At 36.8% G+C, this 14455-nt stretch overlaps 2 non-coding genes across 2 annotated transcripts; both read right to left on the bottom strand.

The window, feature by feature from the left end:
• Nucleotides 1–258: 258 nt before the first annotated feature.
• On the bottom strand, nucleotides 259–364 carry LOC121384839. Its single transcript, XR_005959456.1, has one exon. It is a non-coding gene; the product is annotated as a U6 spliceosomal RNA (small nuclear RNA).
• An 11674-nt stretch (nucleotides 365–12038) lies between these two features.
• Nucleotides 12039–12144, bottom strand: LOC121384837. Its single transcript, XR_005959454.1, has one exon. It is a non-coding gene; the product is annotated as a U6 spliceosomal RNA (small nuclear RNA).
• Nucleotides 12145–14455: the final 2311 nt, after the last annotated feature.

Here is a 14455-nt window from a genome sequence, read left to right as displayed (position 1 = left end):
TAGTTGAAAACTATTCCCAATACCCCGTGCAGACGCCCTTAACTGGGCGGCTAGCACAATTTTTAATTGCCTCTACGGGGGCTACTCTAAACAAAATATAAGAACTAAAGATGTCTAGTTTAAAAAGAAGTAACAACTCTCATTACAATTTGCTGTTGTTATTGATTTTTTACTCACTTGTTTGCTTGTTTTCTCTGTTGATTATGTCATGTAAATGCTTGCGCGCATATTTGTATTTGTATTCATGTGTTAGTGAAAAAAAATATGGAACGCTTCACGAATTTGCGTGTCATCCTTGCGCAGGGGCCATGCTAATCTTCTCTGTATCGTTCCAATTTTAGTATATGTACTGCGTGAACAGTACACTAGTAGGAGCCACTTTTCGGTTTATATAGCTAAGATGTAGTACGTGTATATGCAGATGGTTATTAGAACATTCATAAATACAAGTAGTAAATTACGCATTCTTCTCTGGAACATATGTCTATGTTTATCAAAGAGGCCACACATAACTTCCAATACTGAAGTCAACCATAACCGATATCGTACCGTCTCATTGACTCTCAGCATGCATAAATAGAACGTACTGTCTTTAAGGATGGGTAACTGCCGTTTGCGCCACGATGACGTCACAACATAACGAGCGTCTTGGAAACGACAGTATGAAGGAACGAATCGCATTATGATAATTACTAAAATTGTCTGTACTTTCCCACTGGTACGCTGCGGATCGTGTTCCGGCGAGGAGCACAAAACGAAGCACGTCTCAGATTATATTTATAATGAGCGTTTTGTGTGTTACAAATGTAGCACAATGTGATGAATTATGTAGAAGACAAAAATAAAGTATAATGTAAGAACGGTCTTTTCGTATAACCCAACTGACAAAGTGTATTTTTTTCAGCTTTGCGCAGTGGCAATACTCTAGCAGTTTCAATGGCTATAGTAGATTCCACAGTGGTTCCCCTTTTAGGGGAGGTTTTAAAGGACGACAAGTCACGCACTGTCAAGATTGTTATTTCAGGAGCTAAACGTTTTAGTTATTCCGAGGATTTGTTTACAAAGGATTTTGAGGACCTGTTTAGTCTCCAAGGAGTAGAAAGGATTACTAGACGGGAAAGCCCGAATGAGTTTTTCGTGACTTTTCGTTCGAAGGAGAGGAAAGCCAGGGTGATGTTGGAGGAGAGTAAGGAGGTGGCAGATGGGATTCACTGGACTTTTGTTTGTTTAGATAGGATGTCGACGGTGCTCCGTGTCCATTGGATTCCTTCATATATTGGTGATGGTTTTTTGCATAGGTTTTTTAACCAGTATGGTGACGTCACAGAGATCCGGGAGGAGACATCTAAACGAGAAGGTTTAAAAGGTTTGCGGACTGGTGTGCGAGAAGTCAGTCTCCTCTGTTCTGAGGAGAAATTTGCAGTAATTCCGCACATTGTTAATGTGCCAGGAGATTACAAATTTAGTTTTCTTATCACAACTAAGGGGAGGCGCCCCTTGTGTTTGAAATGTCGGACGATCGGACATGTTCGGATGAACTGCCCTTCTTTAAAGAAGCAGCAGCAGCAACAGCAGCCACAACAACAACAACAGCAACAACATCAGCAGCAGCAACAACAACAACGGCAGCAACAACAGCAGCAGCAACAGCAACAACAATTGGAACAACAACGTCAGAAGCAGGTGGAGTCGGTACAGCAGCAGGAGGTTTCCGCCCCTGTTCAGGGAAGTCAGACTGCTGTAAAGACTTTTGCGGAAACGGTGTCAGTTTGGGCTGACGAGCCTGAGGTTGTTATGGCCTCTGCAGTTGAGGACACTGAGGACCCCTTTTCTTTGACTGGAGATCTTGTTATTTGTGATATGGAGGGAGTCACGATACCATCTCAAGGAGGGAAATCGGTGAGTCCGGAGTTGAAGACGAAGGCAGCGAAGAGGAAAGATAAGAAGAAAGGTTTAGGAACTACGCCTAAGAAGAAGAGGTCAGATGGATCGGATGATGGTGTTATCAGTTCCAATCCGTTTGAGGTTTTGTCTCAAGAGGGTTTGGACACTGGATCGGAGGGGTTGTCCGCTCTTCTGTGAAGTGTTTTTCTTGGGATTAACTTTTTGAACTTGTGTTTTTAGTGTATAGAAGACTTTGTGGTACTTTGATGTTATTCATTTTCGGTTTTTGTGTTATGTTTCTGGTGGATATTTGGGGTAAGTTTTTTAGTGTTGCGTTTTTTTTGTGTATTAGTGTATACCTGTTTTTGTTTTTGTATTCTTTTCTTTTTTTTAGGGTTTATTTTATTGCAGTTTGTTGGTTTTTGTGTTATTCGAGGGTTTTGTTTTGGGGTAATAGATGGGGTTTGTTTTCTTTATGTCATTGGAGGTTTTGTTTGGTGTGTTTGGGTTTTTGTTTTTTCTCTTTATTTTTGTTTTTTTTGGAGAAGGTTTGTTGTCTTAATTTCATTATGGGTCTCTTTATATGTTTTCTCAATGTACTTTTTGTTTTTGTTTGTACATTTTTGTATATATTCTGGGATTTCTTTGCTTTGGGTTTTATTTTGATAGGGTATGCGTGTTTTTTGTTAAGTACTATGTACTTAACATTGTACTTTGAACTTGGTTTTTTTTCATGTGTTGAGGTGATGAGAGATTTTCTTTTGTTTCAAGCATGAATAGAACGTTCAAGTGTGTGAGTGTCAATTGCAATGGTATGCGTGGTGAGCGAAAGCGGAGTGTGTTTTGGTCTGAGTGCAAGAATGTCAGGGCAGATGTATGTTTTGTACAAGAGACGGGAGTGACGTGTATGGAAGAGGGGCGGATGTTTTGTTTGAATCAGGGGTGTGAGGGTGTGTGGAGTTTTGGGACGAATGTGTCGAGAGGGGTTGGGGTGTTAGTTTTTAATCATGTTTCTTATAAATTTATTAAAAGACAGTATGATTTTGATGGTAGAATTGTTGTTTTAGATATTGATATTTTTGGGGATTCATTTCGTTTTATTTCTATATATGCACCTAATTTAATTTGTGACCGTAATCAGTTTTTTGAATCTTTACAACAATATCTAGTTACTAGGAGAAAGATAATAATGGCGGGGGATTTTAATTGTATCATGGATGTTAAATTAGATAAGGTGGGGGGTAGTTCTAGGAGGGGTTTAGATGGGTCAGTTTGTATTAAACGGTTAATAAAGACTTATAATCTTATAGATGCTTTTCGACATATTTATCCGGATAAGGTTTCTACAACATGGCGATGGAAAAATATTTTTTGTCGATTAGATAGAATGTATGTATCTTCAGAGTGTGTTAATTTTCTTAATGATGTTTCTGTTTTACCATGTTCAGTTTCTGATCATGATTTTGTAGTAGCTGATTTTAATTATTTTGATGATGCTATTAAAATAGGATGTGGGTTTTGGAAATTTAATAATAGTTATTTACAAGATAATGTGTTTAGGGAATCTTTTCGATCTTTTTGGCAGGTTTTAGGGAAGGGAGATAATTTAAGTTTGGAGGAATGGGAGGAGGTAAAGGTTAAAATTAGGGAGTTTGTTATTAATTATTCTAAGAATAAAGCAAGGGAGAAAAGGGAGGTAATTAATAGCTTACATAGACGATATAGAGATATTTTAAAGTTAAATGTTGAATTTCCGGGTGATTATGAGGATCAAGTTAGAATTATTAAGAAACAGTTATTTGATATTCATAGTAAATTGAGCGAGGGTGCGATTATACGTTCCAGAGCTAAGGTGATTGATAATAATGAGAACCCTTCACGATATTTTTTAAGAACAGAATTTAAGAAAGGGAATGATAAAATTATAAAGAAATTAATTGATTCTGATGGTAATGTATATGATGATACTTTTTCTATTATGAAATGTTGTAAATCTTTTTATGAAAATTTGTTTGTTAATGAACCTATTGATCATGATTTAATGGATGTTTTTTTAAATGATTTACCTAGTATTGATGATAGTAATGATTTGTGTGAAGGTTTAATAGATTTAGATGAATGTACTAGGGCTCTTAAGTTAATGAATAATAATAAATCTCCAGGTTCAGATGGTTTAACTAAAGAATTTTATATGACGTTTTGGGATATTTTTGGTATGATATTAGTTAATATTTATAATTTATCATTTCAAAAAGGTATTTTACCTGAGTCTATGAGGTTGTCTTATATTAATTTAATTTTGAAAGATAAAAATAATCCTGAATATCTTAAAAATTGGAGACCTATTTCTTTGCTTAATGTTGATTTTAAAATTTTATCTAAAGCTTTGCAGTTACGTTTATCGATTGTTATGACTGATCTGGTTCATTCAGATCAAACTTGTGGTATTAAGGGGAGATCAATCCATGATAATTTACATTTATTACGCTGTGTTGTTAATTATTGTAATGAAAAACAGTGGTCTTTTGCTTTTGTTTCTTTAGATCAAGAGAAAGCGTTTGATAGAGTTAGTCATGAGTTTATGTTTAATTGTTTAGAGAAGTATGGATTTGGATCCGATTTTATTAAATGGATTCGGTTATTATATAATGATATTTATAGTAGTGTTTTAGTAAATGGGTTTTTATCAAATTACTTACCTGTTAAACGTTCTGTCCGTCAGGGCTGTAGTCTATCTCCTTTATTGTATGTTTTGATTTTTGAGCCTTTTGCAATTCGAGTCAGGAATGATAAGATGATAAAAGGAATTCCGATTCCAGGACATGATGAGGAAGCGAAGTTTTCTGCTTATGCTGACGATGGTAATGGAATATGTAAGGATGCTGAGAGTGTGAGACGATTGTTAGAAGTGTGCGAGTTGTATGGAAGGTCTTCCGGAGCCAAACTCAACATGAGGAAAACGAAAGCCATATCGTTTGGAGATTGGCAACATTCGGTGGATAACTCTTCGGAGCTTACTTGGTCCAGTTCAGGTCGTATTTTGGGGGTGATGTTTGGGCCCCGGGTTACTCCTGATGACAATTGGAATAAGTTATGTAATAAGTTTACTTTTATGTTAAGACAGTATGACGATAAAGCTTTATCAATTTATGGTAGGAATAATATTATTAAGACTTTAGGAATGTCATTAATTTGGTTTAAAGCTGCAGTTATTTCGATTCCTGTTCATTACATTAATTTTTTTGAGTTTGAAGCGTTTCGGTTTTTATGGAATAGTAGAGTTTTTGAACCTTTAAAGAGAACTGTTTTATATAATTCATATGATAAAGGGGGATTAAATTGTTTGCATATTAAATCAAAGTTACAGGCTTTTATGTTGATGCATTTGTATAAATGTATTTTAGATATAGATAGTAAATGGACATATTTTGTATCTTATTGGTTAGGTTATTCTTTACGTCATATTAATCCAGATTTTGCATCTAATTTAAGACCACATTCAACTAATATACCTCCTTTTTATGTACAGTGTTTGAAAACCTTTAAGTATTTTATGTCATTGTATCCTGACTTTAATTGGTTTACTAATATGACTAGTCATAAATTTTATGCTATGTTATTAATTCATGTGTTTACTGAATCCAGTCTGAATAGAGTTTTTCCAACAGTTAATTTTAAAGAGGGTTTTACTAATATTAGGAGTAATTTTATTGATCCTTGTTTAAAGACTGTTTCTTTTAAAATATTACATGATATTATACCCACTAATTATGTGTTATCTCGTAAACGACCTTTATTGAATAAGCTTTGTACTTTTTGTGATGATGTAGAAACAATAGAACATTTATTTTTTTATTGTGAAATGGTTAAGCCTTTGTGGATTATTGTTAGTAATTTAATTTTTGATTTAACTAAAGGTTCTGTTTGTTTATCATGTAATATGATGCGTTTTAACACGTTCCCTAAGTATTCTAATAGGGAACGTTTAAAAGTCGTTTTATATCTTGTAATGTTGGCTAAACATGTAATATGGTTCGCGAGGTGCGATGTTAAGTATCGCACGAAGTCTGTAACGGCTGAGTCGATTGTTTATACTTTTTTAAGTCGTTTAAAGTTTAGAATTTTTGTTGATAGAGTGCGTTTGTCGCCAGATGTTTTTGACTGTGTGTGGGTGAAACCAAAATTATTTGTATCATTTAATGATAAAGGAAAATTATATTATTTGCTAGAATAATTTTTTTTTTTTTTTTTTTTTTTTTTTTTTTTTTTTTTTTTTTTTTTTTTTTTTTTTTTTTCATTTTTTATTTTTTTTCAGGTGCTTTATATCTGTGATTGGAATTTCATTTATTAATATTAAATCTGTCATTTCTCATTTTGTGGCACCTGTTTTATATCTGCTCCAAAAAACTAAATTTTTGTGTTTTTGGGTCTTTTCAGGCCCAAAAAAATTTTACGATCGTTATGGCGAGTCGTTTTGTTGATGTGGATGAGTTGAGTCGGACGGTGTCTCTTTGTTTGCCGTCTTTAAAAAGGTCTTTTGTAAGCAGGGAGGATGTTATTGACATTTTGAAAAACTTTTGCATTTAGAGCCAGAATCCACTGGTTGCCTGGTTGGGTTAAGCGTGAATATGTGTACACGTACTTTCATGAAATGTTGCAAGGAGAGGTTCTGTCTTATAATTGGGAAACATCGTCTGTGAAAGGACAGGAACACATTCGTACCGGTGTTAGGGAAGTGATTGTTCGCGTTCCCCACGGCAAACGCTCCGATATCCCAGATATTACTGATTTTGATGGTTTTCATTTTTTGATTGTAGTGGAAGGGCGTGGTCCTCTTTGTTTAATTGTCACAGTCGGGGACACACTAGGCAGAATTGCAAAGTGCGTCGTGAGCGTTTCACATATGCGGCGAGGGTTCGTGGAGATGTTGAGGAGACAGGGGAGGCTATGGAGGAGAGTGGTGTGGAAACAGAGGAGAGCGGAAAAGGAGGAGAAACGAATACGACAGGGGAGGCGGAGAGACAGAAGGAGAAAGAGCAGGAGAGGGCAGTCGAGAGGACGGAAGATAAAGAGACAGAAAAGAAAGACAGTGGGACAGTTTGTGGGGGTGAGAAGTGTGATGTTAGTAGCGGGGTAGAGGTGGGAGAGAGTAAATCTGTTGAAGTTAGAGTAGAGGAAAGTAGTGAGAGGGGGAGGGAGAGTGCTGGGGATGTAATGGAAGTTAGTGGGGAGGAGCGTAGTGCTGAGGCGTCGGGCCACTGGTCTGAAGTTTCAGGGGGGGGGGTGGGGGTAGGTCGGGGGTGGATTTAGAACCTTCACTGCAACTTGGGCAAACAGTGGTGTTGTCTAATCAGTATGCAGTGTTGGGGATGGATGATGAGGGGGACAGTGAGTTGGATTTACTCAGTCCCCTTTCTGATTCTCAGGATTCAAGGGTGGACGATGGGAGGGGCCTTCATTTGAAGCTCCCTTCTATGGTTACTCCCCGGAAGGCTCCCAGTTCTGAAAAGGGTGGGAGTGCTGTTAAGAAGTCGAGGATTGCATAATTTGTGTTTTTATTTTTCTAATGGCCATCTTAATTATTTGCACCACCCCCTGGTTTTTGTCCCTTGCGGTATGTGTGCTATTGATTGTGAGTGGCTTTGAATGGTTGTGTTTTTTAGTGATCTCGTTGCACGAGCTTGGGTTTGTATTGTATTCCTTTGTACTAGGTGATTATCTGTCTGTGTGTGCTCGTGTATTCTGTTGGTATGTCACTGTGACATTGTGTTCATTGCATTGTGTTCTTAGCTTGAGTGCTTTTAGTGTTTGTCTTTTTATGTTGAAGAAAGGGTTCTACTGGCTTTCAATATGATGGCGTCTTTTAAATTATTATCGATTAATTGTAGTGGGTTACTTGGGGGTCGTAAAACGCGTTTCTTGCAACAAGTAATTTTAGATAAGAAACCTGATATAGTGTTTATGCAGGAAACGCATATTTATAATTTAACAGTAGCCAAATCGGTGGGTGGTATTTTGGGGGGGAAGTGTTTTTGGAGTTTTGGATCAAACCGTAGTAGGGGGGTGGGTGTTTATTTTTCGAATAGGTTAGGGGTGGGTGTTCAGAAAGTTTATCATGATTTAGAGGGGCGCTTAATTGTTATCGATGTTATGTTTTGTAATACTTTGTTTAGACTAATTAATGTTTATGCTCCCAATAACGATTTAGATCGAGTTCAATTTTTTGATAACTTGTATTCTAATTTTTGCACTAATCGTGTGGTTATTTTTGGTGGGGATTTTAACTGTGTTAGTAATGTTAGGTTAGATAAATTAGGGGGGAATCCTACTAGAGGAATGGTGGGTGCAGATAATTTAAAGGTGCTTCGTCATGACTTTGGTCTTATTGATAGTTTTAGATCCTTATTTCCTCATAAAGTTTCAGTTACTTGGCGAAATTCTTTTATGGCTTGTAGGTTAGATAGGTTTTATATTTCTAGTTCATTTCTAAATAATATTAAGTCTTTTAATATTTTACCCTGTTCTTTTTCCGATCATGATTTTATTGAACTTTCTTTAGATAACGTTTGTGGGTTAGAATTTGGACCGGGGTATTGGAAATTTAATAATTCTTTGTTAGGGGATGAATTAAAGGATGAGGTTAAATTATTTTGTTTGCATAGGATTAGCAAGTTAGATTTTACTTTAAAAGGGTGGGATCAATTTAAAGTAGAGTTAAAAAAGTTCATTATTTCTTATTCTAAATATAAAAGTAAACTTTATTTTTCTAGCAAAAGGTCTTTAGAGAGAGAATTTAATAAGTTATCTGTAGCAGAATCTTATCAGCCGGGGTGTTTTATTGATCAAATTAAAGAAGTCAAAAATCAGCTATTAATGTTAGAGAAGGAGAGGGATAGGGGGGCGGTGATTCGTTCAAGAGCTAGAGTGTTAGAGGATGCAGAAAAGCCTACTAAATATTTTTTAAAGTTAGAAAATTCTAAAGGTAAGAAGAAAGCTATTAATAGTATTTTAGACAATAATAATGTGAAAGTTACTTCTTCTAAGGAAATTTTGGGGGTTTTTAGAGAATTTTATTCAAAACTTTTTAGTGTACAGGATATAGATGATGCAGCTGTAGATGAATTTTTGGGTGGGGTTCAAACGTTGGATGCTACTTTCAGTGAGTTTTTAGATCGTCCTATTTCTAAGGGAGAAATTCTTTTGGCGTTAAAGAAAATGAAATCTGACACATCTCCTGGTTCAGATGGTTTTTCAAAAGAGTTTTATTTGTATAATTTTGATGTTTTAGGAGATGCGTTGTTACATGTTTACAATTTGGCTTTTAAAGAAGGTATTCTCCCTCCTTCGTTGAGAAATTCATATATCATTTTAATTTGTAAGGATGAGAATAAGTCTGAGTTTGTCAAAAATTATCGACCAATCTCTCTTTTAAATGTGGATTATAAAATTTTGTCAAAAATTTTAACGTTGCGTCTGAGAGAGGTCATGGAAGATCTGATCCATTTAGATCAAACGTGCTCTGTTCCCGGTCGTTCAATTTTAGATAATGCGCATTTGTTAAGGAATATTTCAGATTATGTCGATCAAAAAGATTTAGCGTGCGCATTTTTATGTTTAGATCAAGAGAAAGCCTTTAATCGTGTTTCTCATCAGTTTTTGTTTAAAGCCTTAAGCTGTTATGGTTTTGGTCCGAAATTTTGTAAATGGGTATCCATTCTTTATAATGATATTTTTAGTTCGGTCATCGTTAATCAATTTATATCTGCCCCTTTTCCGGTGACTCGTTCGGTGCGTCAGGGTTGTGGGTTGTCTCCCTTGCTTTATGTTTTGGTAATAGAGCCATTATTGACGAAACTGCGTTCGGATTCGGAAATTATCGGTTTAAAACTTCCAGGAACCTCTGAAATTAGTACAGTCTCGGCGTATGCTGATGACTGTACGGTGGTAATTACAGAAGAGTCATCCATTAAGCGGGTTTTTTCTATTTGCGATCGTTTCGGTTTGGCTTCTGGAGCTAAATTAAATTTGGCTAAAACTTTTGGTATTTTTTTGGGTAAATGGAAAAGTCGGTCCGATCATCCTTTTGGCATTTCTTGGATCGACCATAATAAAATTGTGGGGGTTTTGACGGGTACTAAATTTGACGAGGATGACGTTTGGGTTCCTGTTCTTTCTAAATTCCGTAAAGTGTTAAGTTTGGCTAAAAGTCGCAGTGTTTCTATTTTTGGAAAAAGTGTATTTTCTAATATAATGGCTTGTAGTAAATTGTGGTACGTGGCTAGTGTTCGCCCTGTTACAGAGCATTATTTAAAACTCTTTGAAAGGGAACTTTTTAATTTTTTATGGCTGTCTAAAAATGAGCCTATTAAACGTGTAGTGGTATATCAGAGTAAGGATAACGGTGGGGTTGGTTTAGTTAATGTTAAGGTTAAAGTTAAAGCTTTGTTGTTGTCTCACCTGCGTAGTTTAATAATTGGGTCGGATGCTAAGTGGAGTTTTTTTGCTACATACTGGATAGGATTATCGTTACGGGATTATGATGAGTCGTTTAAGAATAATTTAATTCCACACAGTGAGTTTATTCCTTTATTTTATTTAAACTGTTTAGCTGCATTGCGGGAGTTAGAGGAGTTATGTGACATAGATAATTGGTTTCTTTTAAATACTAGGTCTTTTTATAATATTTTACTTCATAACGTAGCTCAGTGTCATTCTACAGTTATTGCTTTTCCACGTATTGATTTTCCTTTAGTATGGACTAATTTGCATAATAAGTGTATCGATCCGGTCACTAAATCATTGTATTATAGATTAATCTATCACTCTTTACCGTTAGCCTATCAGTTATATGCTAGACGTATTTCTCTTTTTAAGCAGTGTTTCTTATGTAATTTAGCAGTAGAGAGTGCTCAACATTTATTTTATGATTGTACTTTTGTCGCCCTCTTAGAAATATTATATTTGGTTGGTTGTTAGATTTAACGAAAGGTAAAGTTAATATTGATTACGAGTTAGTTCGATTTGGGTTACTTCCCCTTAGTGGTTCGTCGGTTCGTCGGGATATTGGGTTAATTTTGTTATCTTACTATAAGTATATTATATGGGTTGTAAGGAATGCAGTTTTATATTTGATCGAAAGGTGGTAACTAGTAACCAGTTAGTACTCAGGTTTTTGGCACATTTAAAAAGTAGGATTAGGGTTGATTTTTTTCGTATGTCAGATTTTGAATTTGTTAAACTATGGTTATGTACTGATTTGTTTTGTCATGTGGATACGGGGAGTAGGTTAATATTTCATATTTGAATTTTATAGTCATCATATTGATATCCAGGTCTCCGATTTGGTAATCTTCACTGATATTTGGTAGTAGGTATTCAATTCAATGGTTTTATTTTTTTATGGTGGTATGTAATGTCGTGTTGAGAAGGCATTTCTTGTATTTTTCAAATTTGGTATTATTAAGAGGGGGGAGAGTTTTTCTGTGTTAGTGAGTAATTGTGCGCTGTGTGAGTGTGATAATGTTGTATATATTAAGGGAGGTGTATACAGTTTTGTGTTTGTTTTCAATTCACTGGTTATAAGTTTTACATGGTGGTATGTAATATATTTTGAGTAGTTGTGTGCGGTGTGAGTGTGATCATGTTGTATATAGTTGTGTGTGGTGTGAGTGTGATCATGTTGTATATATATTAAGGGAGGTGTGTGCAGTTTTCATTGATAATCATTTTCATTTTCGTTGTATGTATCATTTATCATCAATCGTTCATGTTCATTTTCATTCATATATTGATTCCTGATATTGTTTATGTCTTCATACAGGAATAAATGGGGAACCCCTTTTTGGGTGATTTCCTCGAAATATATAAAAAAAAAAAATCCGAGGCGTGGTTATTGCTAGTTGAAAACTATTCCCAATACCCCGTGCAGACGCCCTTAACTGGGCGGCTAGCACAATTTTTAATTGCCTCTACGGGGGCTACTCTAAACAAAATATAAGAACTAAAGATGTCTAGTTTAAAAAGAAGTAACAACTCTCATTACAATTTGCTGTTGTTATTGATTTTTTACTCACTTGTTTGCTTGTTTTCTCTGTTGATTATGTCATGTAAATGCTTGCGCGCATATTTGTATTTGTATTCATGTGTTAGTGAAAAAAAATATGGAACGCTTCACGAATTTGCGTGTCATCCTTGCGCAGGGGCCATGCTAATCTTCTCTGTATCGTTCCAATTTTAGTATATGTACTGCGTGAACAGTACACTAGTAGGAGCCACTTTTCGGTTTATATAGCTAAGATGTAGTACGTGTATATGCAGATGGTTATTAGAACATTCATAAATACAAGTAGTAAATTATGCATTCTTCTCTGGAACATATGTCTGTGTTTATCAAAGAGGCCACACATTACTTCCAATACTGAAGTCAACCATAACCGATATCGTACCGTCTCATTGACTCTCAGCATGCATAAATAGAACGTACTGTCTTTAAGGATGGGTAACTGCCGTTTGCGCCACGATGACGTCACAACATAACGAGCGTCTTGGAAACGACAGTATGAAGGAACGAATCGCATTATGATAATTACTAAAATTGTCTGTACTTTCCCACTGGTACGCTGCGGATCGTGTTCCGGCGAGGAGCACAAAACGAAGCACGTCTCAGATTATATTTAAAATGAGCGTTTTGTGTGTTACAAATGTAGCACAATGTGATGAATTATGTAGAAGACAAAAATAAAGTATAATGTAAGAACGGTCTTTTCGTATAACCCAACTGACAAAGTGTATTTTTTTCAGCTTTGCGCAGTGGCAATACCTTCGCCTAACTGTTATCTTTTGCTTTCAAAATTTTTTTATTGCGTTTTTGGGTCTTTTTAGGCCCAAAAAATCCCTTTTTGTGCTAATTATGTCCAATCGCTTTGTGGATGTGGACGAATTAGGTAGAACTGTGTCTTTGTGTTTGCCATCATTAAGAAGAACTTTTGTTTCTCGTGAGGACATTATTAAAATTTTGACAGACCATGTGGATATCGAGGATATTGAGTGTGTGTTTCAGGGGAGGTATGGTGCAACCTGGGCGGTGATATTCTCTTCGGAGGAGGTTCGTAAAGACTTTTTGCGTCATGTGCCTGAGTTACAGGTGCGTGGTGCTAACTTTTTTGTTTGCGAAAGTGACAGTTATGTGTTTAGGGCGAGGCTGCATTGGTTGCCAGGTTGGGTTAACCGAGAGTTCGTTCACGAGTTTTTTCGTGAAAAATTAGAAGGAGAAGTTATTGCCTATGAGTGGGAAACTTCGAATGTTAAGGGCCAAGAACATATTCGAACCGGTGTTAGAGAGGTGGTTGTGCGTGTCCCATTGAGTCAACGTGATAATGTTCCGGATATAGCACAGTATGAATCTTTTCAGTTTTTAGTGGTGGTTGATGGGCGTGGACCCTTATGTTTTAAATGTAACAAACGTGGACATACCAGGCAAAACTGTCATGGTCGTCGTGATCAGAACACGTATGCGGCCAGAGTTCGAGGGTCTTTCCAAGGGAGTGATGGGGCGATGGTAGAGAGTGATGTGGTAACAGAAGAGAGAGGACAGGTGGGAGAGAAAGAAGGAAAAGGGGCGGAAGGCAGACAGCAGGAGAGTGCAGTAGAGATGGAAGAGGTGTCGGGAGCAGAGATGCAGAAAGAAACAGAAGTGAAAGACAATGAGACTTTTAGTGTTGAGGGGGAGAGTGTTGTTAGTAAAGGGGGTGAAGGGGAGAGTAGTTGTTCTGAGTATGCTACAGAGGGTGGGGGTAGTAAGGGGGTGAGGGAGAGTACTAGGGATGGAATGGAGGTTAGTGGGGAAAAGAGTGCAGCCGAAAGGTTGGGCCAGTGGTCTGAAATTGCGGCGGAATCGGGGGGTTTGGTAGGGGAGGATTTATCCCCTTCGCTTCAACCTGGACAAACTGTGGTGTTGTCGAACAGGTATGAAGTGTTCAGGATGGAGGAGGGAGGGGATAGTGAGTTGGATGGCCTACTCAGTCCCCTTTCTGACTCGCAGGGATCAGAGGGGGGCGGTGGGAGGGGGCTTCATTCGATGCTTCCTTCTATGGTCACTCCTCGGAAGGCTTCCCACTCTGAAAAGGGTGGGAGTGCGGTGAAGAAATCCCGGATTTCTTAGTGTTTGTGTTTATTTTTCTCATGTTCATTTTAGTAGTTAACACCACCCCCTGGTTTTTGTCCCTTGTGGTATGTGTGCTATTGATTGTGAGTGGCTTTGAATGTTTGTGTTTTTTAGTGTTCTCGTTGCATGAGCTTGGGTCAGTAGTATTGCATTCCATTGTACTAGGTTATTATCTGTCTGAGTGTGCTCGTGCATTCCGTTGGTATGTCACTGTGACATTGTGTACTTTGCATTGTGTTCTTAGCTTGAGTGCTTTTAGTGTTTGTCTTTTTAGGTTGAAGAAAGGGTTCTACTGGCTTTCAATATGATGGCGTCTTTTAAATTATTATCGATTAATTGTAGTGGGTTACTTGGGGGTCGTAAAACGCGTTTCTTGCAACAAGTAATTTTAGATAAGAAACCTGATAT

This window comes from Gigantopelta aegis, chromosome 10, assembly GCF_016097555.1.
Source record: "Gigantopelta aegis isolate Gae_Host chromosome 10, Gae_host_genome, whole genome shotgun sequence".
NCBI classification, from domain to species: domain Eukaryota; kingdom Metazoa; phylum Mollusca; class Gastropoda; order Neomphalida; family Peltospiridae; genus Gigantopelta; species Gigantopelta aegis.
The sequence above is the reverse complement of the archived record's forward strand: the minus strand, read 5'-3'. Positions and strand labels throughout refer to the sequence as shown.